Source organism: Gorilla gorilla, chromosome 16 (genome assembly GCF_029281585.2).
Source record: "Gorilla gorilla gorilla isolate KB3781 chromosome 16, NHGRI_mGorGor1-v2.1_pri, whole genome shotgun sequence".
In the NCBI taxonomy this organism is placed as follows: domain Eukaryota; kingdom Metazoa; phylum Chordata; class Mammalia; order Primates; family Hominidae; genus Gorilla; species Gorilla gorilla.
The window spans coordinates 62274255-62297487 of NC_073240.2; the positions used below are offsets into that span (position 1 = coordinate 62274255).

General features: G+C 41.1%; 1 long non-coding RNA gene across 1 annotated transcript in view; it reads right to left on the reverse strand.

The window, feature by feature from the left end:
- Window positions 1-23233, reverse strand: part of LOC129527002 (uncharacterized) — a 65154-nt gene that overhangs the window by 2826 nt on the left and 39095 nt on the right. The window contains exon 2 of the long non-coding RNA XR_008671836.1: window positions 9246-9308. This is a non-coding gene — a long non-coding RNA (uncharacterized lncRNA). The remainder of the gene's footprint in view (window positions 1-9245; window positions 9309-23233) is intronic.

Genomic DNA, 23233 nt, shown 5'->3' on the forward strand with positions numbered 1-23233 from the left:
TAGCCTTGAGATTCTGTGATATGTAAGGACCTCCCAATCTTTTTGTGAGAAGCAAGCACTTTTTGAAATACTGAGGCAGGAGAGTCAGGGCATAGAGTGATAGGGACTGTAAAGTTCCTGAAGGAGGTTGGCAGCAGCTTCTTACTATGCCCTTCCCTGCAGACTCTGAATGACCTAGTGTCCAGTAGAAATATGGTGTGAACCACATGTAAATTTAAAATTGTCCGTGAGTCACATTTTAAAAAATTTAAAAAGCCACAGGTAATATTCATTTTAATAATTTATTTAACCCAGTATATTTACAATATTATTTCAACATAAAATCAATATAAAAATTACTAATGAGATTTTTTACATTCTTTGTTTTATACTAAATCTTCAAAATCTGTGCATAGTTCACACTTAGACCTCAATTTGGAGTAGCCCCATTTTAAGTGCTCAAAACATGCGGCTAGTAGCTGCTGTATTGGACAGTATGCATTTAATGGAAAATGCTAAGCCTCTGGTGTCAGATACGCTTGGATTTGGGGTCTCAGGTTGGACCAGGGGGTGGTCCTTAGCTGTCGCTATTGAACAGAGTTGGAGAGAAGCAAGAATAAACAAGGTTTCATAAGTACCACCACAGATGCATAAATATAGTGTAGTGGTTACCATTGCAGATTGGGATTAGACAGACTAAATTTGAAACTGACTTGATTGGAAACCAGCTATGCCACCTCCAACTCTGTGGTCTTGGGTAAGTTAACTGAACTTTTTTTAGTCTTAATTTTTTATCTGTAAAGAGAGGAAAGTTTTACCTTTCTTGAATGACCTATGCAAGGATTGTTGATAGCATACATATGTTGCCTGGCACATAATAGATACTTAGTAAATAGTAATCAATGATAAAATTTGTATTATTATTTGGGAAGGAGGAAGGTGTGTAGAGGAGAGAGAAATCATTGCCACAGGGCTGGGAGGTTAGTGGCAGCAACTAAGCAGGTTAGAGTTTATAATCAGGGAGTACACAGGAATTGCTCAGGTAGAAAACTCTGGTCTGCATTGTATTTCTTCACTGCTCACTCCACAGGTCTTGCTAAATCATTGTCTTACTCTAGAACCTTTCAATTCAATTTCTTCCATTTAACATACCGTCTGCTTCAGCACTTCCAGAAAGAAAGGCTTTGAATTTCGCATTTAGAATGGTTTAGAGAAAGTATTTAGAGGACTTGGCATGCTGTTCAGGCACAGAATATAAGGAGATCCTTTCCTAACAGTGCATTTTCAGCATCATCTTCAGGGGTCCAGCACAGAGCCCAAGAGAACATGTCCCTAGACAGAGAGCATATCCCCAAATTAATGTACCTAATCATTAGGATGGGAGAAAAAGAAGGCTGGGGGATTAAAATATGACTAAAAGCCATAGCCAGACCCTCTTCTTTGGCTCTGTCTTGAGAAATTCTTCCCCTAAGTCTTCCCACAAGCTAGCCAGACCTCAAGTCCTTTATACTATGAGTGTCTTGGGAGAAAGCACACACTGACTTCAAAACTGTTATCAGCACCTTCCCAGGGATCAAAAAAAAACAAGCAATACGGATTATACCTCTTAGATGCCAAGTTTGAGAAGGTTCACAATACACTAATTTTCTAGGACAATGAGTGTCTCAAAGTTGATCCTTGATCCTGTAGCAACACAGAGAAAGAGCTATGTCCTCTGGGCAGCCAAGAAGCACTGTTTTCTTAGCAACTGGCACCATTAGCTTCAGAAGGGGATAAGCAACCATTGGAATTTCAAATGGCGAATTTCCCAGAAAAGCATTCTTCTTTCCTGAGAACAGCACAGATTGGCTGGCTTAAATGAGGCACCTGGGGTGATATCCTGGCACCCAATATACAGCAAAAATATTGCCTGAGTGTTTCACAATAAGAATCATTTATAGTTTCAATTTGCTATATACCTTTAGCATTTTTTTAAATTGAGAAAAACTTATTTTTCTAGCAGTAAACAACTAAACATCATTATAGCTCTCTTAGAATCCAGTAAAAATATACACTATTGAAATAGGTCAGAAAAATAGTTTTTCACTCTATTTGATCTTGCTATTTTACATGAGTAAGAAAACAAATGAATCTTTTATGAACTTTACTTTCATCATGAATGATGTTATATATGACATTTAAACATACTCTTAATTATTTACTACATTTTTTTCTATTAATTTCTTGGTACTTAAAAATAAATTGAGGGGCTTTTCTTAGGAAAGGGGTTGATTTTGCATGAACATACCTTTCAGCTTTTCTATGCAGTCTGTTCATTTGAAGGACATTCCCATATAGGATCCAAATTCTCCATGTCCTTTGTGCTGCAGTTTAATGAAACCCCAGCATTTTTCTTGCTCCAAAAATGCCAAATGTAGTTAAGAATGCCTTGATAATACGCTATTGCTAAAAACTATTTATATTCATAGTTTCCTGACAGTTTACTGCTTTTTGACATGGTATCTCTCACTGTAGAGCTTTGGCCAATATATATGTATATATATTACATGTATATTTATATTACATAATTAACACATACAAATATTTTACTGCATTTTGGTCTCCAATTGCTACCAAACATATATATACTCTGAGGAATACAAATATGTAAAACACTTATTATCAGGATACAATTCTAGACATATATCTATAAATCATCTTTAAGTGGTTATGAATATTTTAGAAGCTAGGAATAATATATAGGAAAGCAGGATGCCCTAAATTTCAACCAATGTCAGTTTCACATTTTACTGCTCCTGTATGAAATAACACATTAGCATTGAGTATGAAATTAAAAGCCAGACAGAACTAGTTGCTTCTGTGAAGCCAATGTGTGCATATGTGTGTAGATGGGTGTGGGGTGTGTCTTTGTGTGTTTTAAGTGAGGGAAAAATATTAAGAGGAGCTGAAAACATTTTAAAGAAGGAGATCATCACCTTCCACTTTATGGAATAACATGCAGTGTCTTTCATAAGCAAATACACAGGAATTTTTTTTCTTCATTAACATTTGAGGCAGAGAAGGTGAGTATGGCTGCCATCATAGGTTGGGAGATGTGCTGGCCTTAGGGATGAGGAGGACTCCAGGGAGGGAAGCAAGTCCACGGACGCGCCATCCCAAAGTCTCCTGAATAATTGTATAACTTTGTCAGTGGGTGGTTTATTTGTGGAATCTTTCCCTGCTGGCCAGATAATGAGCAGGTGATTGTTCAGATAAGCATAGCGAAACACTGTTTGCATATCATTCGGAGAGTGCAGGACCACAGCAGCTCTGCCTGCACTTCATCACAACCTCACTGTGCATTCCCCAACCTGTGTTTAAGCTGAGAACAAGGTTCCTTATGGGGATGGCTACAGTTCAACATCTCTGGCCTCATTTTAAAAAGATAACACACCATAATGCTGTGCTCATTCTTGCAACAGCAAGTATGTGAGCAGCCTAAAAAGAGAGAATGAATTAAAATGCTGTTAATTACGCTTGAGGCTATGACATTCCTTCGTAAGTAATTACGAGAGGGAGAAGTGTCCCCAGTGTTTCTGGTTTCTGATCGTTTACACAAAAAGTAGGAAGAGTGTGTTGCCCTCATCTCTCAAGTTCTTGGTCTGCGGGGGTCCTGATGAAGCCAGTCGCCTCTGTCAGTATTTGGAAAGCTGTCTACTAAAGCTGTGTCTTTAACACCACAATCTCACTGTCAAGAGGGAAGTGTAGTCAGAAGGTGCCTATAGTAACAGAAATAACCCCATTTTTACTTCTTTTGCATATTACAACAGAAATTTAGAGCTTGCTGGGTTATCATCTACATTGCAGAGGTGGCCACTGAGGCCAGCGGTCATACAACTGGCTCAATAGGAACTTTCAGTTATGCTTTTCATCACATAAGAGGTCTTCACTCATTCACTGAGTAAAAACAAAGAGAAAGGAAGGTAGATATCTGAGTAGTTAGTGCTGAGCCCTGAAAGCTGAAATAACTGCATTTTTTCTTTAACAAATCTGTCACCTTGAGAGTCTCCCTTGACCTCTTGCCCCAGTTACCAGAGGGAAAGAAATGCCAGGCACAGCTGAAATAGGAAATGCAACACGTCTCGTACATTGTCTTTGGCAAATGGATTACAGGAAACATTGATGCTTTCTGATGTTGTTTCAGCCGCGTTTGGGGACAGTCTGGAGTTGTGGGGTGGACCTTGGCAGATTACACGTGTATCAGAGTTCAGAGGTTTATTTGTTCTTGCAGAGACTCCAAATACTCTTGAATGCGGCACAGAAAATGAATTAAGAGAGAACAGGGCAGCTACAGGTACTTATGGACGTGAGGAGACTTAATAAAGCCTCTGTTGAGATGAAAGGACGTTAAACTCCATTAGCAGTATCCTTGCGAAACGCACATACACACACACACACACACACAAGCAAGATATCCTGAAATGGCTGTCACGGAGCAACCCACTGCAAAGACTTTACATCTAATTGAAATTAATGATGCCTCCAGCAGCCTAAATTGAGCCCCTAGACCTCCCACCTATGCAAATTCAACAGGCAGGACTCAGCTCTTATGGAATTTGGTTTCCACCTGGCCTCCAGTTTTGAGAGTCTCTGCCCGTCCATGTTAGGAAGTATTCTTGGAATAAATCAAATTTACCTCTAAGAATGTTTGTGTGAGACTAGATAGAGACAGCCTGTAGGAAAATCAAGAAATTCACAGAACTTGTATTTGGCAAGAGTCAAAGTTTCCCATCTAGGGACTATGTTTTCTGAACCAAAAGATTTTTTTGTTTGTTTGTTCATATTTTTGCAACTGCCAGGTGCAGAAGAGAGTCTAGAAGATGTGTTTTTCTTTTGTAAAGCAACAAATATTTATTTAATCATAGAAACTGAGAGTTGAAAAGGATTTTACAGATAAAGCCTTCATTGGGGCTGAAATTTGTTTTGTGCTTTGGTTTGTTCAACAGCTCCTTTCGTAGCATGTGTTTCTCAAAATGGCAGCACACTGCAATCAGTTGGGAAACTTTAAAAAAAATACCAATGCTTGAGGGAATCTCATTTAACTGGCCTGGGTGAAGGCTGATTCTAAAATATAGCAATGTTTGAAAACCGCTATTCAGTAGATTTCCAATATATCCATCCATCCATACACACACACACACACACACAGTAATTGTACTATTAATAGGATATTTTAAAGCAACACTCAGGTAGCCACTTGAATACAACTGAAAGACTTCATTTTGATGCTAAAATATTAAGCATCTTAGATGGTTTTATGGAGACAGAATTAAATACTTGAAATTGGATCTGATCCACCTGGTGATTTTCACTCATCCCCCACAGCCAGACACCACAAAATAATCATGCTTTTCCCTGACTCAACCCAAACAGGAACTATAGCATGATGTCGACTGAAACTAAGGGTGTTGCAGCAGAAATAATTTAATAAAGGTTTATTGGAGGCCAAATTTGAGGACTGACCCAGGAAGACACACGAACAAAGTTGGGCATGTTCCCAAGTCTGTGACAAATGGAAATGCTTTTATAAGAAAGTTTAGGAGAAGGGAGGGGAGGCTCTTCCTAACAGAGTCATCCTTTATCATTGGAGAGTACAATACAGAAGTTACCATCATTGGCTACAGATGACAACACACTGGGTAAAATGTTTTGTGTGCAAGACAACCAACAAGACTTCATGATTCAGGAACAAATCAGTGTCCTTTTCAGTATCAGCAGATTACAAATTAATCAGTAAGACAACAGTTTGAGGAACTTAGGATAAGATTTGAGGGACTTATTGTGAAATTCTTTACTCAAGGACAGAATGGAAGCCATGACCTCCCCTAGGTGGTTAATTTGGAAACCTGTCAAATGTGGCCTGTAGGTTATCAATGAGGTGTATCTCCTCTGGGGAAAATTTGCATATTAAGATTGTCCAATGAGGATTGGAGTTTGGGGACATCAAGGACTTCCTGGGGTAGGCCACCAATACCAGGGTGTAAGCAGTCACTCCGCCCTGGCTGGCTAAGGAATAGAAGCAGAAAACCCATCTAGCATTTCCCAGCCAATTTAACCTTCCGGCTCAGCCAGCCCAAGCCCTCCATGGCAAGAAGACTTCCCCCATTAAACAGTTAATACACTGCTTTGAATAAACAGCAGAATTTCTGTATCATTCCTACTTATGAACAAAGATCCAGCACTCTTTCCAAGGCCAGCTCTGAACATACTAGCAGATTAGTGGCTTTGATTATTTAGTCTAATATTTTATTTGAAAGCCAGAGGAAAATAAGGCTAAGAGACCACAGTTATTTAGGCTTTCTGGAGAGGGATGGAAAGGATAGGTTACATGTGCAATTAGAAAGTAATCAGATGTGTCTTCTCCCTATCTACCACCATAACACCCCTTACAGGCCTCAGATATGGTTCTGCTGGAGAACCTTAAATATTCATGATCAGATATTGTTTTAAGGCATTGAAGGTATCTGCCAAAAGGCAAATCTGAGAGGCAGCACTTGCTGCGATTCTGAATGGTATGGGGGCGGGGTGTGAGACCCCCGCTCAGGGCTGGGGTGGGAGTGCTCTTCTGGACTACACCTCCCCTCCCCACACTGAGCTAAGATCACTGGAGAGGGGTGATGAAGGATGTTGTTACTAATGGGATTTATTATGCATCTCATATGCCTGGTGTGGAGATATATTTTTCAAAAAACTAAGAACGATTGATTTAAACCAAGAGTGATTAACATTTTGGCACAAATTAGTTGATCAGATGCTAGCAAAAGCCCTAAGGACAAGGACATGAGAGAGGAGAGAGGAGAGATGTCACGGGGAAGGAAGTGGGACAGTAAAATCTAAGACTTGGGGAGGTGATCCCAGGTGAGGTATTGCCCTGCGGGTCTTTGGGCAAGAGGGGAGCAGAGGAAGGGGAGCTGTGAAAAGACAGGGGTCAAGAAGGATCTGAATCAAATGCAAAGGCTCTGAGGACAGATTCAAACCTTTCCCTGACTCAGCCCAAACAAGGAGAATTTAAGTCTTTGTTTTTTTCTAGTGTGTCTTGATCAAATTAAATGTAATCAGAGATGAAAACTGCCTGTTTTCTTTGTTCCTTTTGCTACATTAAGAGTGTAGCTAAAATTTACTAAGTGCTTGTCATGTGCCAGGCACCACACTAAGCACTTTATACTGTCTCTATGAGCACCTCTAATAGTAGGGGCTATTATTGCCCCCATTTAAAAAGTAGAGACCAGACCAGGTGCAATGGCTCACACCTGTAATCCCAGCACTTTGGGAGGCCAAGGCAGGCGGAACATTTGAGGTCACGGGTTCAAGACCAGCCTGACCAATATGGTGAAACCCCATCTCTACTTAAAATACAAACAAATCAGCCAGGCATGGTGGTGCATGCCTGTAGTCCCAGCTACTCAGGAGGCTAAGGCAGGAGAATTGTTTGAACCCAGGAGCCGGAGGTTGCAGTGAGCCCAGATTCATGCCACTGCATTCCAGCTTGGGCAACAGAGCGAGAGTCCATCTCAAAAATAATAATACAATAAAAATTAAAAAAAATAAAAGCAGAGACCGGAGACATTAAATAGTTTGCCAAAGGCCCGATGGCTGTCAGTGGCTGAGCTGGAATTATGAACCCAGTCAGTGAGTCCTACTGCATATTGTCTTAAGAACAACATTCTGCCCATCCTTTGTGAGTGTTAGGATTGCGTGTGGACGTGCATCTCAAAGAAAAGAGAAAATCTCTGCATTGTCTTTCTAGGGAAGCTCAGCAGGCCATTTATTCTTGAGGCCTTTACTTATCCTTAAAAGAAGACCAACAAATTTAGATTTTTTAAAGATGACGTCTCTTTAAATCTCTTGAGCTTAGGACTTCCAGTCTAGTCTGGGCAAGATAGACTTGCAAAAGACTTGCCGAGGCTGGACTCGAACTCCTGGGCTCAAGACATCTTCCCACCTCGGCCTCCTGAGTAGCTAGGACTATAGCAGCACACCATTATGCCTGGCTGAAGTTTTATTTTTCAAGGGCTGTGACTCCTTTCACATAGGCCACTGAGTACTAATAAAGAAGATAAGAGTTGAGGTCAGAACTTCCGTGGTGTCTATGGAAACAGGGAGTATACGTACACGAGAAAGGTGGGGAAGAGGTGTGAAGGAAACAGAGGCGCTTAGGGGCCTGTAAGGTTGGGACACTGGGTCATTCCTCCTGACTCATAGTCTGCGTGGGGCTAGTTAAAAGAAATAAGGCCTCTTACAGGGATACCTTTTTATAGCCCAGAATGACTCCATGAAAGAGATAACTTTCTAATACCCTTCACCTCAAATGATACTTGCAATCCTGTTTCCTCTCTTGAAAAATCAGGAGGGCTTCCAGTCTGAGCTGGAGATAACAGAATGTGCTTTGGTTTCAGAATGCCTTTCCCATGTCATATACTCATTTCTTAGAAGCCCCACATTTGTCTTTATTTTAAAAGCACAGTATTTAAAAAAAAAAAAAAAAAAACCTAAATGCATGTGCTTATGTTGAAAGCCCCCATCTGTTCGATTTGATTTCCTTTCCTAAGAGCTTTCAGAATGGCTCTGGCTTTTGTCTACCTAGTGGTTCCGTTGACCTTCTAACAGAAAAGCCTGAAACTGCGTAAGTTCCCTGTGCAACCAGCAAGGTGAAAGCAGTATCCCTTGGGGCCTGAGGTAGGACTACAGGCTCCATGGCAGGATGCTGCCTGTCTTGCTTGGTACTGTAGACCTGGTACCCACTCCAGTGCCCAGCATAAAGAAGATCCTTAAGCAGGGGACCCTAGTTCAGAGATAAAGCTATCTTTCCAAGTTTACTTAACAAGTATAGTTACCTATTGCTGCAAAACAAATCACCACACACTCTTATCACAAAATCCCACCAATGGCTTAGAACAGCAGGTGTTAATTATCTCAGTTTCTATGGGTCAGAAATACAGGGGCAGCTTATCTGGATCCTCTGCACTGGGGTCTCTACAAACATGGTGTCAGCCAGGGCTGCATCTCCTCTGAAGGTTTGACCGGGGGGAAATCCAACTTCAAGCTTTCTTACTTGATTGTCAGCAGGATTTATTTCTTTGCTTGCTGTTGGACAGAAGCCACCATCAGTTTCTTGCTACACAAGTGTCTCCAAAATGTGGTCACTTGATTCATCAAAGGGACAGTCTGCTAGCAAGATGGAAGTCACACTGTTAAACAACCTAATCATGGAGGCAGCAATTTCTTACCTTTGCCGTATTTTGTTGATTAGAAGCAAGTCGCCGGTTCTGCCTGCACTGAAGGGGGGATACCTGTATGAAGACATGAATACCAGGAGAATGGATCACTGGGGCCATCATAGAGTCTGACCACAGCAATCAGATGATGATCATACGCCTGTGTTCAGCACTGCCTCTCCTTTCATTCCCCTTCCATTTCGGCCACCCATGCGTATGTACTTTGAACACACATGTAGTGTGACTTCTTTATTGAGTCACTCTTGTCGAATTCTTGACCTCAGGTGATCCACCCACCTCGGCCTCCTAAAGTGCTGGGATTGCAGGTGTGAGCCACCATGCCTGGCCATGACTTCTTACAATCAAGGAAACGTGAGAGTAAGCCACGATTATTGTGAAGAGGGCTCACAATCTATTAGGGGAGATGAATAAAAGTGATACACAAAATACATACTGCAAGAGAGTATTGGCACACACGAAAAAAACAGAGGGAGAGCGACATTCAATTCCAGAAACATAGGAAGTCCCATGAAATAAATACCACTTTGAGCTGGGATTGCCCAGGAAATTTATAGAGAAGATGTAATTTGAGCTGAGTCTTAAAGAGTAGTTAATAACCAACATTTATTGACCTTTACCTATGTTTTAGTAAGTGTCTTATATAAAAGATTTTGCTAAATTTTCATAGTAATCCCCTAAGGTAGGTTTGATTATTATCTCCACCTTAAAGATGAGGAAACCGAGGTTCACAGAGATGAAATGACTTGCCCAAATCCACCCAGCTTGTAGATGGTAAAAAGAGAAGTCCACATGAACCCAGGGCCTACACTTGTTACCACTATTCAGCATTGCTTTAGACAGAAATGGTCAGTAGAGACAAATGGAGGAAAGGCCTTTTTAGCAGTAGGAATGGCATGAACAAAGAAGCAGAAGTAGGCAGACGGTAGCGGCCACTCAGGTAGAGAAACTGCAATTCCCTCTGTCTATGAAGTTTTCTCCTTAGCTCTTCACAGGGCTGGCCCCTTGAGACCTTCAGATTTCAGCTCAAATGTCATTTCTAGATAGTTAGGAACCCTCTTCTTTCACCCCCATCACCATCACAAGCTGCACTTTGTCATTGCGTCTTGTTTGGCCATTACCACTGTGTCCCCCCGCCAACCCCTTGTCTACACAGTGCCCAGCACAAAGCAGGTACCTGATCGAGTATGGAGTCATTGCAGGAGAGGAGTGGCTATGAAAGCAGGGGCTGTGGTTTGTGTCATTAAGAAGTTTGGTTTTTATTCTGTAGACAATGATGGAGCCTGTGGAGGTTTTTTTGAGCAGGAGGGTAACATAATGATAGCCAGGTGCTGGGGAAATGGCTTTGTGGGTGGCATGCTCTGGACAATGATACTGATGAGCAGTTTGCTCTAAGATTTCCTGCTGACCTTTGCTGTGACCTCCACCTCTCTAGCACCCAAAGATTTTCAGGTGTCTACCTTTCCCCTGCCAAGGAGAACATTCATTTGGAGTGAGATATTAGAGACTTATTTTTGCTCCTTCCAGGAAATTTTGAGCTTTAAATGAAGAGTTGATGCTTAACACTGGCTCCTGGGTTCCAGAACTGATTTTGGCTCTGGTATGCTGTGTGACCCCAGATAAATCTCTTCATGTCTCTGAGACTAAGTTCTTCTGTAAAATGAGGGGATTGGGCTAGATGCCAATTCTAAGATTTCATTATGTTTCTTTCTAATTTAAATCTAGAGCATTTTGATATATATATTCAGGGATTTTTAAAAAGTCTTTATTCTAAGAAGGACATTTCAATATCTCTAGTTACTATTCACTATTTTCAACATTTCTTGAGCACTGGTCACGACACATTGTTGACTTATATTGCCCTGGATTACAGGTGAGTTGGTTTATTCATCTTGGTATCTTTTCTCACTTTCTGTTTCCTCCTCCACAAAAGGTCCAAAAATATGCAGGCATCCTCTTGTGAGACACAGTCTCAGGAGGTAGATGGGTGTCCAGTGTTTCTGCATTTATAAAACTGTCATGAGCCAGGAAATGCTCACAAGCCTGGGTCATCTTGGGAATGACAAAGACAGGATCAGCCAGCGAATGAAATGTCACGGGATTCCAAATGATGTGAAAGAAAGTGAAGAAAGACACAAATCACATAATTTCAGAAATCCTAGCACTGCTGCCCAGCCCCTCGTCCTGGCTTTCCTGCCTACCCTCCCTCCCCCAACTGTCCCATCCATCTCTGGAACCTTTCCTGCCATGCGCCTTCACAGCCTCCAACAAATATATATTTAGTAACTCCCAGAAAGATTTCCATCTAGGACGTCGCCACAGCATACAAATGAGGCCTCTGAGCAGTGTTTTATGGCTAGGTTGTTGTACAGTGGATTGCCACATCTGTTTAAGTTCCTGTTATACCTCCCACCCCCTTTCTCTTGTCCACCACCCCAGTCTCCCCCCTCCCCACTCACACAAACACAAGCACTCTCTTTGACTTCTGGAAGTGTCAATGATTTTCCCTCTAAAACTTCAGAGGAGGAGATTGCCTGGCAGCTTTCGAAACTTTCCCTGTGTTCTGTTAAATTGAAATATTGTTTTTAGACCACGGAACAGAGTGGTGAAACGCAGTGGCGGTCTTCTCAGAGCATGTCAGGATGATCAATCTTTTTAAAGACCAGCAGGCGTGAAGTGTGACAGTGCTCAAGTGCTCGGATCCGATGTGTCTGACTTGCCGGAGTCTCTGTTCAGGGGGGAAATTGATCATATCTGAGCTGTGGAACCAGTAGGATTAATTGTTTAATCCTACATGCATGTACGCATTTGATCGTGCATGACTACCTTCCTGAGTTGCACTTGGCAGGCTTTCCTTTCCTTTGTTTCCTAATCTGTCTTTTCCTTACCCCAAATCTACCGCCACCTCTCCCCAAAAATCCATAAGGTACAAAATTTCAATCTTTGTATTTAAAACACAAACACAAAGAGCATATTTAAATTTCTTCTTCTGACATTATTTCAGTACAAAGCAGAATTCATTAAAATAGAAATTAATCAAGTTTTGCTCACGACCACAAAGTCATTTAATGAAGAAAGGGGGCCTATCCTAAGTTTTCCTGAGAAGGAAAACACTGCTGTACATAAGAATTGGTGATGGAAAGGGGCTCAGTGCATCTGACACCTCTGTCTTCAGTCTTGCCATCTGTGAACTAGACAGTATTGGCGCACAGTCTGTGGCCACAGAGGCTGTTACCCACTTTGATTTGTGAAAATCTTCTGTGAAATTTTACTTAATCCACCTAACCTATAGTGAAGTCACATGTAAAACAGATATAGTCGTGCTCAGATGCAGTAAGAAGCAAAAAACCACTTTAATTGAAGTGCTTACTTCAGTGATGGTTTCATTTGATGTGCTTAGTAAGTATTATGAGGCCACGATTGGGGAGGAAAAAATAATCAGCAGCAGTGTTCTCCAAGGGGATACCAAGCTCATCCTTTGGGAGTATGAGAAGACAGTATGATTTCTTTTGAAATTTATATTTTATCTCCAAAGGAAAAAAGTTAGCTTTATTAATCATGGATTGACTCATGGCCTCCCTCCATCTGTGTGTCAGATTGTCTAAGTGACCTGGGAGGCAAGCAAGTTAGCCTGAGAAAAGTGTGGGCTCATCACAACAAAGACAAGTGGACATTAGGGCCCTTGCACTAGTTTTCATGTCAGTGTGTTAGGAAGAGTTAGTGTGCTTGCAGTTGTGTGGGTTTGCCAATATTATCCGGTTTTAATCAAACTAATCCTCACAAAATAGATCAACGTCTAAAAAAGATTCCTGCTCTAATTTTAAAAATGTATTAAAGATGCTGTCAAAAATTGTGAAAGGTCTGAGATTTTATACTACTTGCAATCTAACAAGCTAGCCTGACACATTTCATGGATGCTGGCAAAAGACACAAGACTCCTGGGTCAGAGACAAAGGATGTTATTACTTAAAACACAACAAGCATGAACCTCATGTATGCCCTGGCTAGCCTTGCCTCCCAAGTCCCCAGGGCCAATGTGGACAGTGCAGGCAGACGCTGCACATACAGTGTGTTTGTGTCACAGCTGAAAGCCTGAGTGAAGCAAACCCAAATCTTTTGTAATAGGACTGCTAGAAAACTTGCCCAACCTTTGCTCCAGAGGAAGACGTTATCTTTATAATGTTGGACAGCAAACAAACCTGCTTTCTGCTCCATAGGGAGCCCGTTTCTGTGTTTCATGGCTTTTTGCTATACAAACACCCTTGAAAAGATAGACCAGAATAAAAGTTGTCAGAGCTCCTGCTTGCAAGACATGTAGAAAAATAAGAGATCTGTGAAGAACTGTCTCACAGCAGATATTATGCACTAATGAAGTACAAATGAAAATAAGAAAATGTCTGAGCTTACATTTCTTCTCCAAGAATGAGCAAACCTTTTACTAAGGCATAAACAATGACAATCTGTCAGATCTAACAAGAGGTCAGCTAAAAAAATTGTACATGATAAATGACTATCAAATATATATTTATATCTACTGCCTAAACCTTGATACAATTTAATATCATGCCTTGAAATATTAGCAAATGATAAGAGGCATATTTATATAATTTATAAATAAATATGCATATAAGTAAAGACAAAACCAGTGGGGGGTCTGTGCTTGATTTGCTTAACATTGGGGGATACACATTCAAAAGCATGTTAATCCCTGCTCTAGAGACAACAGTGGTATGATATAACTAGGACTTGGAAGAATTCCAGAATGCAAAATCTTTTGGCTCTACTAACAGTATTCAAGTCATTCTTAAGTGCCTAGACTACCTCTTGAATTAGATTCAATCAGCTAAGGAGACTTGAACTTCCCCAAGATCTCTGCGAGCCAGTTTCTCCAAGGAACTGAACTTCCCACTAGGCTAAAGGAGACCCTCCACCTGCTGAGGGAGACAAAGCCACCGGAAGATGGAGTAAGGCCTGGGGCCATTAATATTGTGTACCTTCCCCAATTCCTCCAACCTCAAACTTGTTGAATCAATTCAAATTAGCATCTGGGCCAATATTAAAGGAACATGAATCACAAAAGGGGAGGAGTGATGGGATGAGGGGAAGGGGGGCTGTTAGAGGATGTACAACCCTGGTTGTTAGTGAGAGTACAGCTCTGCCTTGCCTTTGAGATAAGGGTTTTACTGTTCATTTATTTGTCTTGGACTTAAATATACATATATAAGGCAGTTCCTCATCTTCCCTCATTTCCCCAGGCTTTACCATCAGTCCTGGCAATTCCTCAACAGGAAGCCTGGAGCACTTGCTCCTGTTTACAGCCTCTAGGAGTCTATTTTCACAATTGTTTGGTGCACAGAAACAGAAGAGTACAAAAGAGTCACCCTTGGCTTATCTACACAACCAAAAATGGTCCTAGTGCCTGTCTATCAGTGAAGGGAACACTATTTCTCCATCTTGCAGTCAAAAAGCTAAAATAGTAGGAATACTTATTTCCAAATGACCAGTGCACAGATTTTGAGGTCCTAAAATCCTAGGTTTGAATACTGGGCCATTTATTGTTTGCAGTGTGACCTTGGATTCATTACACTACATTTCCTTGGATTCCTCATCTGTTCACCTGAGTGGATGTTTATGAAAATATGAGGCTACTACATGGCACAAAGTAGGTGCCCCATAAACACTAGTTGTTCTTCCATTTTCTCCTTTTTTATGTTTAAAAATGAAAACTTGGCCGGGCGTGGTGGCTCATGCCTGTAATCCCCACACTTTGGGAGGCCAAGATGGGCAGACCACTTGAGGTTAGGACTTCGGCCAACAGGGCGAAACCCTGTCTCTACTAAAAATGCAAAAATTAGCCGGGTGTGGTGGCAGATGCCTGTAATCCCAGCTACTTGGGAAGCTGAGGCACGAGAATCTCTTGAAACCGAGAGGCGGAGGTTGCAGTGAGCCGAGATCACACCACTGCACTGCAGCCTGCGTGACAAAGTGAAACTCTGTCTCCAAAACAAAACAAAACAAAACAAAAGAGATTTAATTCCCAAGGCACAATTTAAGATGGCTAGAATGTGATCTCATTAGGTCTTGGTAAATTGGCATAATTGATGGCCAGGCACCGCGGCTCACGCCTGTAATCTCAGCATTTTCGGAGGCTGATGAGGGTGGATCATAATGTCAGGAGTTCGAGACCATCCTGGCCAATATGGTGAAACCCCCACCTCTACTAAAAATACAAAAATTAGCTGGGTGTAGTGGCGCATGCCTATAATCCTAGCAACTTGGGAGGCTGAAGTAGGACAATTGCTTGAACCCGGGAGGTGGAGATTGCAGTGAGCCGAGATTGCACCACTGCCGTCCAGCCTGGTGACACAGCAAGGCTCTGTCTCAAAAAAACAAAACACAAAAAACATAATTGACATGTTAAAGTAATTTTTTACAATGACGAGCATGAGGGTGAAAACATAAGATAAAAACCACAAAAGTGGTTTTGTAAAATTTTTATTTATGGGGTATGAATGCAGATTCCTTGCATGCATATAATACACAGTCTAGGTTTCTAGTGTACCCATCACCCAAATAGTGAACATTGCACCCAATAGGTAATTTCTTAACCCTCACCCCCTCCCACCCTCCCACCTTTTGTAGTCTCCCATGTTGATTATTCTACTCTGTATGTCCACGTTACCCTTTGTTAACTCCCACTTATATGTGAGAACATGCTGAGGATTGCGTTTCTCCTCCAAGTCCAACACAGAGTCGACTGGATGTTAGAGTTCCCAAATCTGAAATACCTATCAGTTGTTGGCTAGACCTGAATATCTGTTAGAGAGCAGAACTAAAAACACCCTGGAAACATTCCCAGAGCTACATTTCTCCTGGAGCCAAGAAGAAAACACAAGTGATCCATTTTGAACTTATTGATAACTGTCACATTTCTTTTAAGGGAACGGAAGAGCCAGTTTTGGGGCTTGGTATCTGGAGTTCTCCATATTAAGTCAGGATGCCAAGATGGTCTAGAGCTGTGGTTTTCCAACAGGAACCGCCCATCAGAATACCAGGGGGAAGGTGAAAAAATATAGATCCTGAGGCTATACTACCGGAGAGTCTTCTTGAGGAAGAGGGCCTGGAAACCTCTATTTCAAAAGCCTTTTCCATCCACCCCCAATCATTTTGATGATCAGCCATATGCATATCGGCCAAAAGCCTGGTCCCTAAAGTAGAAACAATAACCTCTGGATTTTGCTTATTCAGACTTTCTTTTAACCTCAATTAAATATTTTTTTTGGAACAAGCAGTGGGATCATCAATGAAATAACATAAGGATTATTTATACACTTCAAAGTAGAGTGGCCCCTGGGAAGCTGACCCTAAGATTAGCATGCAGGTGTTTCTATCAGGGACTCTTGGGACTAGAACCTTTGGAAGGGAGAAGGCATCAGGGTCCGGCAGAGGAAGATGCTGAGCTGTGAGTAAGTCCCAGTGAAAGCCCCAGGGGACCCCATGGGAAGCTCTGGGGCTGGACGGCCCTCTAGCATCGTCCTGAGTTGGGGCAGGGGGTCTGGGCCTTTAAACCTCTGCATTGATCAGTCATTGAATGTGGGCTGCCTATGGAAAAAGGCATGATCTTTGGCGAGGTAGTTTTCTTCAGCCAAGGCAATCCCTAAAGAGGGCTGATGGCTTACAGCCACCTTCTGATAGCACTCCCAGCACCTGAGGGGACAAAGCCCTTTGTTTCTGAAGGGGGGATCTGGTCAGAAGGGCACAGTGGGTTTAAACTTCTAATGTGATTCACTTATAGCTGGCATTCCTTCAGCACCATGTTTAGGCAAGGATGAAATTCAGCATTCTCTGCCCTCCATAGACTCACCAGCTCTTCCTCTAAACACCAAGGAGGAGTCTGCAGCTGGTACCTTTCACAGCCCAGAGAATTGAGTGAGCAACCTATGTGTGGGAGTAAAACGAGACACTGGATGGAGCATTTGGCTCTTAGGTTTGAGAGAGGAAGAAGCGTATCCGTGGTGAGAATACACAGCCGGGTGGTGGGATGCACGAATGAGACCAAGAGTATATAGGCAACCCCCGTGTAGGCCAGTGAGATTGATTATTCTGCTCTTTATGGTGGGGTGAGCATGCATTACACCATCCCAGGCAAAAGATTATATGGATACTCTAAACTGTGCCCTACTACCACTCTACCCCCTGCCCGGAAAAACATACCCCACCCCTAACAACACACTATCCACCACAAAGAGTTGGGCTCCCAACAGCTTAAAATCTCTGATTAATCATCATGAGCTTTCTTACGGCAGAAAATAATGTCATCAGAGTTGGATCTCAGATACTTGTGCTGATTTTGATATGCCTCTGCCAAATTTCACAGTGGTTAGAGTCCCCTAATCCCTCAGTAATTATTAGACTTGTCTAGGAAAAAAACATACCACTTTCTTTTGATGAGAATGATTGTTTGGTATTCCTATTTATTTATTCACTTGTAATGAGCAGGAGACACTTGGTGAGCCTGTTCCATTCCTCTATCAGATTCCTTTACGCATAAATTATTTGAGGGTAAGATTTATGCTCAAAGAATAATGAGGTAAACAGGAGCAAAGGGAATAATTTAAAAGCAATTCATCACAAAGAAGTGATCACATACATACCGAAAGCACGGAGAACCCCATACTGCTGCTCAGTTCTGTTTGAAGTTATAGGTCAAAGGAGAATTTAATCCCAAGGACCATTTCTCCAGTGAAACCTCAAAATGCTTTCTCTTGTTTTAACCGTGTTGTAACTTGAGACCTGACTGTTGCGAAAGAGAAACTGTGTGTACCTTGATTAAGATTGTTTTTGTTTACTTTTATTTTCTAATTTAATAAATTCATTGTATGTATGTGTATGTGTGTGTGTGTTTTCCTTAAAAGTTTCTTCTTGGAGAAAAAGTGTTCATCATTAATCGAAACTATGTTTGGTTCACCAAATGTCTTGAAAAACAAAAAGTTAAAGGAAGCCAGGCTTGGCGTGCAATTTATATGCAAAGACCTTTGATCAGCCAAAAGGCATTAAATTATGAATGAATAACTGAGACTAGAATTGTAAATACAAACACAATTTGATAATGGTTTGTCCTTGAAGTCAGACCTTACGCCTTTTACCTGGTTATTAATATTGGGACATCAGGGAAATGAGATAGAAATAATGTATCTGCAAGACATTTAGTCATTTAGAAAACTGACAGGATTTCTTATTTGAATGGATATAATATAGAAACATGTTTTGGATAATCAGTGGCCACCTGAAGGAAGGTCTTTAGAGCCACATTGCAGTCCTGAATTTTTTTCTTTAAGTGCTGTCTTGCGACTAAAACAGATGGATAAAATCTGTGAATAATAACCTGAGCTAAGAGGACTAGTTCTATAGCTTTTAACTACCACCTAGAAACCTCTAGGGTTCAAATTTATGTCTCTAGCTTGCAGTCCTGTTGTTTTTGGTTGTTTTGTTTGTTTTTGTTTTTGTTTTTTGAGACGGAGTCTTGCTATGTTGCCCAGGCTGGAGTGTAGTGGTGGCATGATCTCGGCTCACTGCAAGCTCCTCCTCCCAGGTTCACGCCATTCTCCTGCCTCAGCCTCCCGAGTAGCTGGCACTACAGGTGCCCACCACCATGCCCGGCTAATTTTTTGTATTTTTAGTAGAGACGGGGTTTCACCGTGTTAGCCAGGATGGTCTCGATCTTCTGACCTCGTGATTCACCCCCCTCGGCCTCCCAAAGTGCTGGGATTACAGGTGTGAGCCACTGTGCCTGGCCTGTATTTTTTTTCTTCAAAGACTGTCTTGTAACTAAAACCGATGGGTTAAACCTGTGAATAATAACCTAAGCCAGGAGGACTAGTTCTGTAGCTTTTAACTACCACCTAGAAAACTCTAGGCTTCACATTTATGATTTCAGCCTGCTTTCTGAGCTCCACATTTGCTCTCTAGACATCTCTACCTGCTGCTCCTCCAAGCACCCCAAACTCAACTCTACTAAAGCTGAATTTATCACCTCTAGTCCACCTTCCAACTGTTTTACCCCCTGTAATTCTTAATAAATAGAAGCTTCACATAGCCTTTCAAGCTGGAGCCCTTGGAGTCATCTTTCACCTTTCATGTTAATCATACCTAAATATCTAACGGATGAGCAAATTCTGTTGACTCCATATCTTTAGTGTCTGTTTTATTATAGGTGTTGGAATTAAAATTTAAAAAGAAGAAGAAAAGGGAGAACAACAGAGTATTGAACTTGAGTCATAAGTTAAACTAAAAGTCCAACTTCCAAAGTAAACAATGAAGATTTAGAGGCTTTAGTCAATGGTGAGTTCTTCATGAATCCATAGTTTAATTGGCCTCAAAAAAGTTAATGTGACATGAAGCTGCTTTAATCATATTTTAGTGTTTAGAAGGTGAGGGGATAATTTTGCTGTGCTCTACACTGTCAGATCACAATTGTATGCAGTTCTTGGTGGCACATTTTAATGTAAAAATAGACATAACTATATTCAGAAGAGGAGATAGAATGTTGAAGGGACTCCAACCCATGTTATATTAGGGATGTTTGTGGGAATGAGAAGCTTTCCTTTGGAGCGGAGAACTCTTGGGATGGATGTTATGGCTGCCTGCAATTTACTAAAGGATGCCATTTAGCTCGCTAGTCCCAAACTCTACTCTGTAGACCACAGCCGCACTGGCCCCATAAGAATATCCTGGGGAAAATTCTACACATTCTTTATTCCCACTCCTAAGACATTCTTACTCAGGTGACCTGCAGGGAGTACTCCCTCCTGAAATATGTATACTTTAAAAATTCCCTAGGGCCCAGCATAGATAGTGGTGCATGGCTTCTAGTCACAGCTACTTGGGTGGCTGAGATGGGAGGCTCGCTTGAGCCCAAGAATTTGAGCCCAGCCTTGGCAACATAGTGAGACCCTGCCTCCAAAAAAAAAAAAAAAAAAATCCTCTACGTGATTTTTATTTTGACACACAGTCAAGTTTGGGAACCCCCATGCGAATGAGAAATCAAGTTTTTTCAGCACAGAGCCAAAAGTCAATGGATAGGAGAAGGGTCTTTGCAGACAATCAAGAGATACATTGTAAAACACAGAGCAGTTTAGAGACATGACGGGCTGCCTTAGGAGGAAGGGGGGGAATGCTGAGTCACTAGGAATTCAAATACGGTTACATGAACATTCTATAGACATGAAATCAAACACCTTTGGGCAAGATGGGTATCTGAACTCTATGATTTTTAAGATTCTATGGTATTTGTCAAAAGAAACAAAGGCCTATAGATACAAAGGAACTTTAAAAGTATTTCATTTTATATTATGTCTAGGGTGCAAAACATTCAGCTGTAGCAAAAATTGTCAGCACCCTACCCACATTCCCCTGAGCCTTACTTCAGCACCTGTTGGCCTGACTTACATCTGCACTTCTTTACCTGAGAACTTCCTCTGGCCTCCGGAGTCCACTCTGCTTACATACACAGCAGGCCAGACAGGCAGGGAACTAACCACCCACTGTCCCCCAGCAATGGTTGACTAACGACTGAGGAGTTGGTGAATAAGCCCCAGCCATTCCAATGGGCAGGCTTTCCATGGGCTCCCAGAGTTCCCAGGTGGGATGAAGCTCTAATCTAATGAAGCCCACAATGCTAATGATATTGGCTACCATCTCTTCCCTTTCTTTCCCAGTCCCCTACTTGTGCTTCCTGGGATCACTTCACAAATTAATCGTACTCAAATCCTTGTCTTAGGGTCTGAGTCTGGGAGAACACAAAATAAGACACTAACCAATTATTGCCAACTAAGCAGCAAATAATTACCCGCTAAATCAAAATTTGAGGCAATCCGGATTGAAAAGACATCTAATTAAAATTAAAAAAAAAAAAAAAAAGGAAAACCTGGCAAGTGACGACAGCACTTGCAGGCTGGGGTGATGGGGACAGCCACAGCTAAGTTAGAGAGTCTGCCTACCCTCAGCTTCTGTGATCATTTGTCTGAAAGTTGCTGTTCATTGAGCTCAGTCCTACCCTCCTCTCTGGGCTTATTTTCTACCCCTTGTCCTCCACATTTTGCATTTCAGGCACTCCTTATGATTCCTCCAGCATACCTCCCTTGTTTTATACCTCTTTGCCTTTGACTTTTCTGTTTGCCATTGTCCTAGAAATTTCTATTCATTCTCTAAAACACATTCAAACTGTCTCCTCTTCCAGGAGTACTCTTGCCTCCCTCTAGACCATTTGAGTCATTTGCCACTCTGATTATTCCTGTATCCTAGAGTAGACTAGTACAATTAATGATTAACTGGTTATTTAATATGAAAATAAAAGTGAGTTAAATCAGAGGGCACAGAAAAGTTCTTCCCTGCTTCTCTTGCACTCACTGCTGTGGAGCATCTCATATCAGGATAGTTTTCAATGACAATTAATTTACACACTAACTTTCCTTTGTTCCTTTGCTCTATAGCTAGCTGAATTAGAATGCAATCAGTCAAAAAGTGTGCAGAACTTGAATCCAGATAGAGTCCCCTGAAAATAAAGAAGTATCATTCAGTAATTTAAAACAACCTTTGAGAACAAAAGTAAAATTCCCAGGCTATCACCTTAATTGAGAAGAGCAGCATACTAAATTTTGTGTGCAGTATAAATTCAAAACCTCTGAGTTTGAAGAAAAGCAGAAGAAAATACACTAATGGTAACTGTGGTGAATCTGGGGTATGGGACGCCAGTGATTATTTTTCTGCTTCTCTTGACTTTTTGTGTTTTCTAAGTTTTCAATAATGAGCGGGTTGCAGAAAATAACAATGACACCTTTTTCACCTGTAAGAAATGATTTCCTGCAGATCACTCACAATGGAAGAAATTTTATAAGTTATTAAAGAATTATCTACAAAACATGTCAGAGGCCGTGAGGCTTCAGCAGCAGCATCACATCATTCTGCTGCCACATAATTTGTCCCAGAGCATAGAAAAGCTGAAAAGCTACACAGTTTTATTTTTTAATGAAGGAAGGACGCTGAAATCCAATCTTGGTAAAGAAGCACACACGCCCCTCACCTGCAATGACACTAATCAGTGTCGGTAGAAAAATATTAAATGAAATACTAGCCAATCACATTCAATAACATCTAAAAGAATCATCCTCTAAAATTAGATAAACTATACTAGAAATGAATAATTAAATATTCAGAAAACTAATACCATAATAAATAGCATCAATGGGGCAAAGAAGAAAAACCATCTCAATAAATACTAAACAAGTAGTAGGTAAAATTTAAAAGATATATTTTATGAAACTGGGAATAGAAGGATCCTTAACATGATCGTCACACTTAGCCATATGGGATGTCGACTATGAATAACGTGCTCAAAAATAATTCTGACCTGTGTTTAAATTCCAGCTTCATGATTTTCTGGCCATGAGGCTTTCAGTAAGTTATTTAATCTTTCTGCTTTAGTTCTGTCTGTAAAATGGGCATGATGATTTCTTATCTCCTAGGGTTGGTGTGAGCATAATTAAAGTGACTCATATTAAGTGCTCAGTATAGTGTCTGGAACTTAGTAACAGTGTTATAATATCATTTATATATTAAGTGCTATGATGATGGTGATGATGATGATGATAAGTAACACTAGTGATACTTGTAAAATTGATGTACTTCAGAACTTACTTGTGGAAATTTTTCTCTCCTAAACTTCAAACCCAAATATGTATGCCTGAGCTTCAGCCGTGGAGGGTCTTCTCTCAGGTGATTCTAATATATACCAAAAATTGAGAATTGCTAAATTTGAAATCATTCCTAGCAAAATCAGAAACAAGATAGATTATAAAACATCCCCAAATTGTCGCCTATTGTTTCAAAAGATCCAAGCAACACAAAGGCCATGAAGCAAAAGTGAGAGGTATAATTGCAGATGAGGAAAATAAATTTATCTTCAGATGGTCTTTCGTTAAACA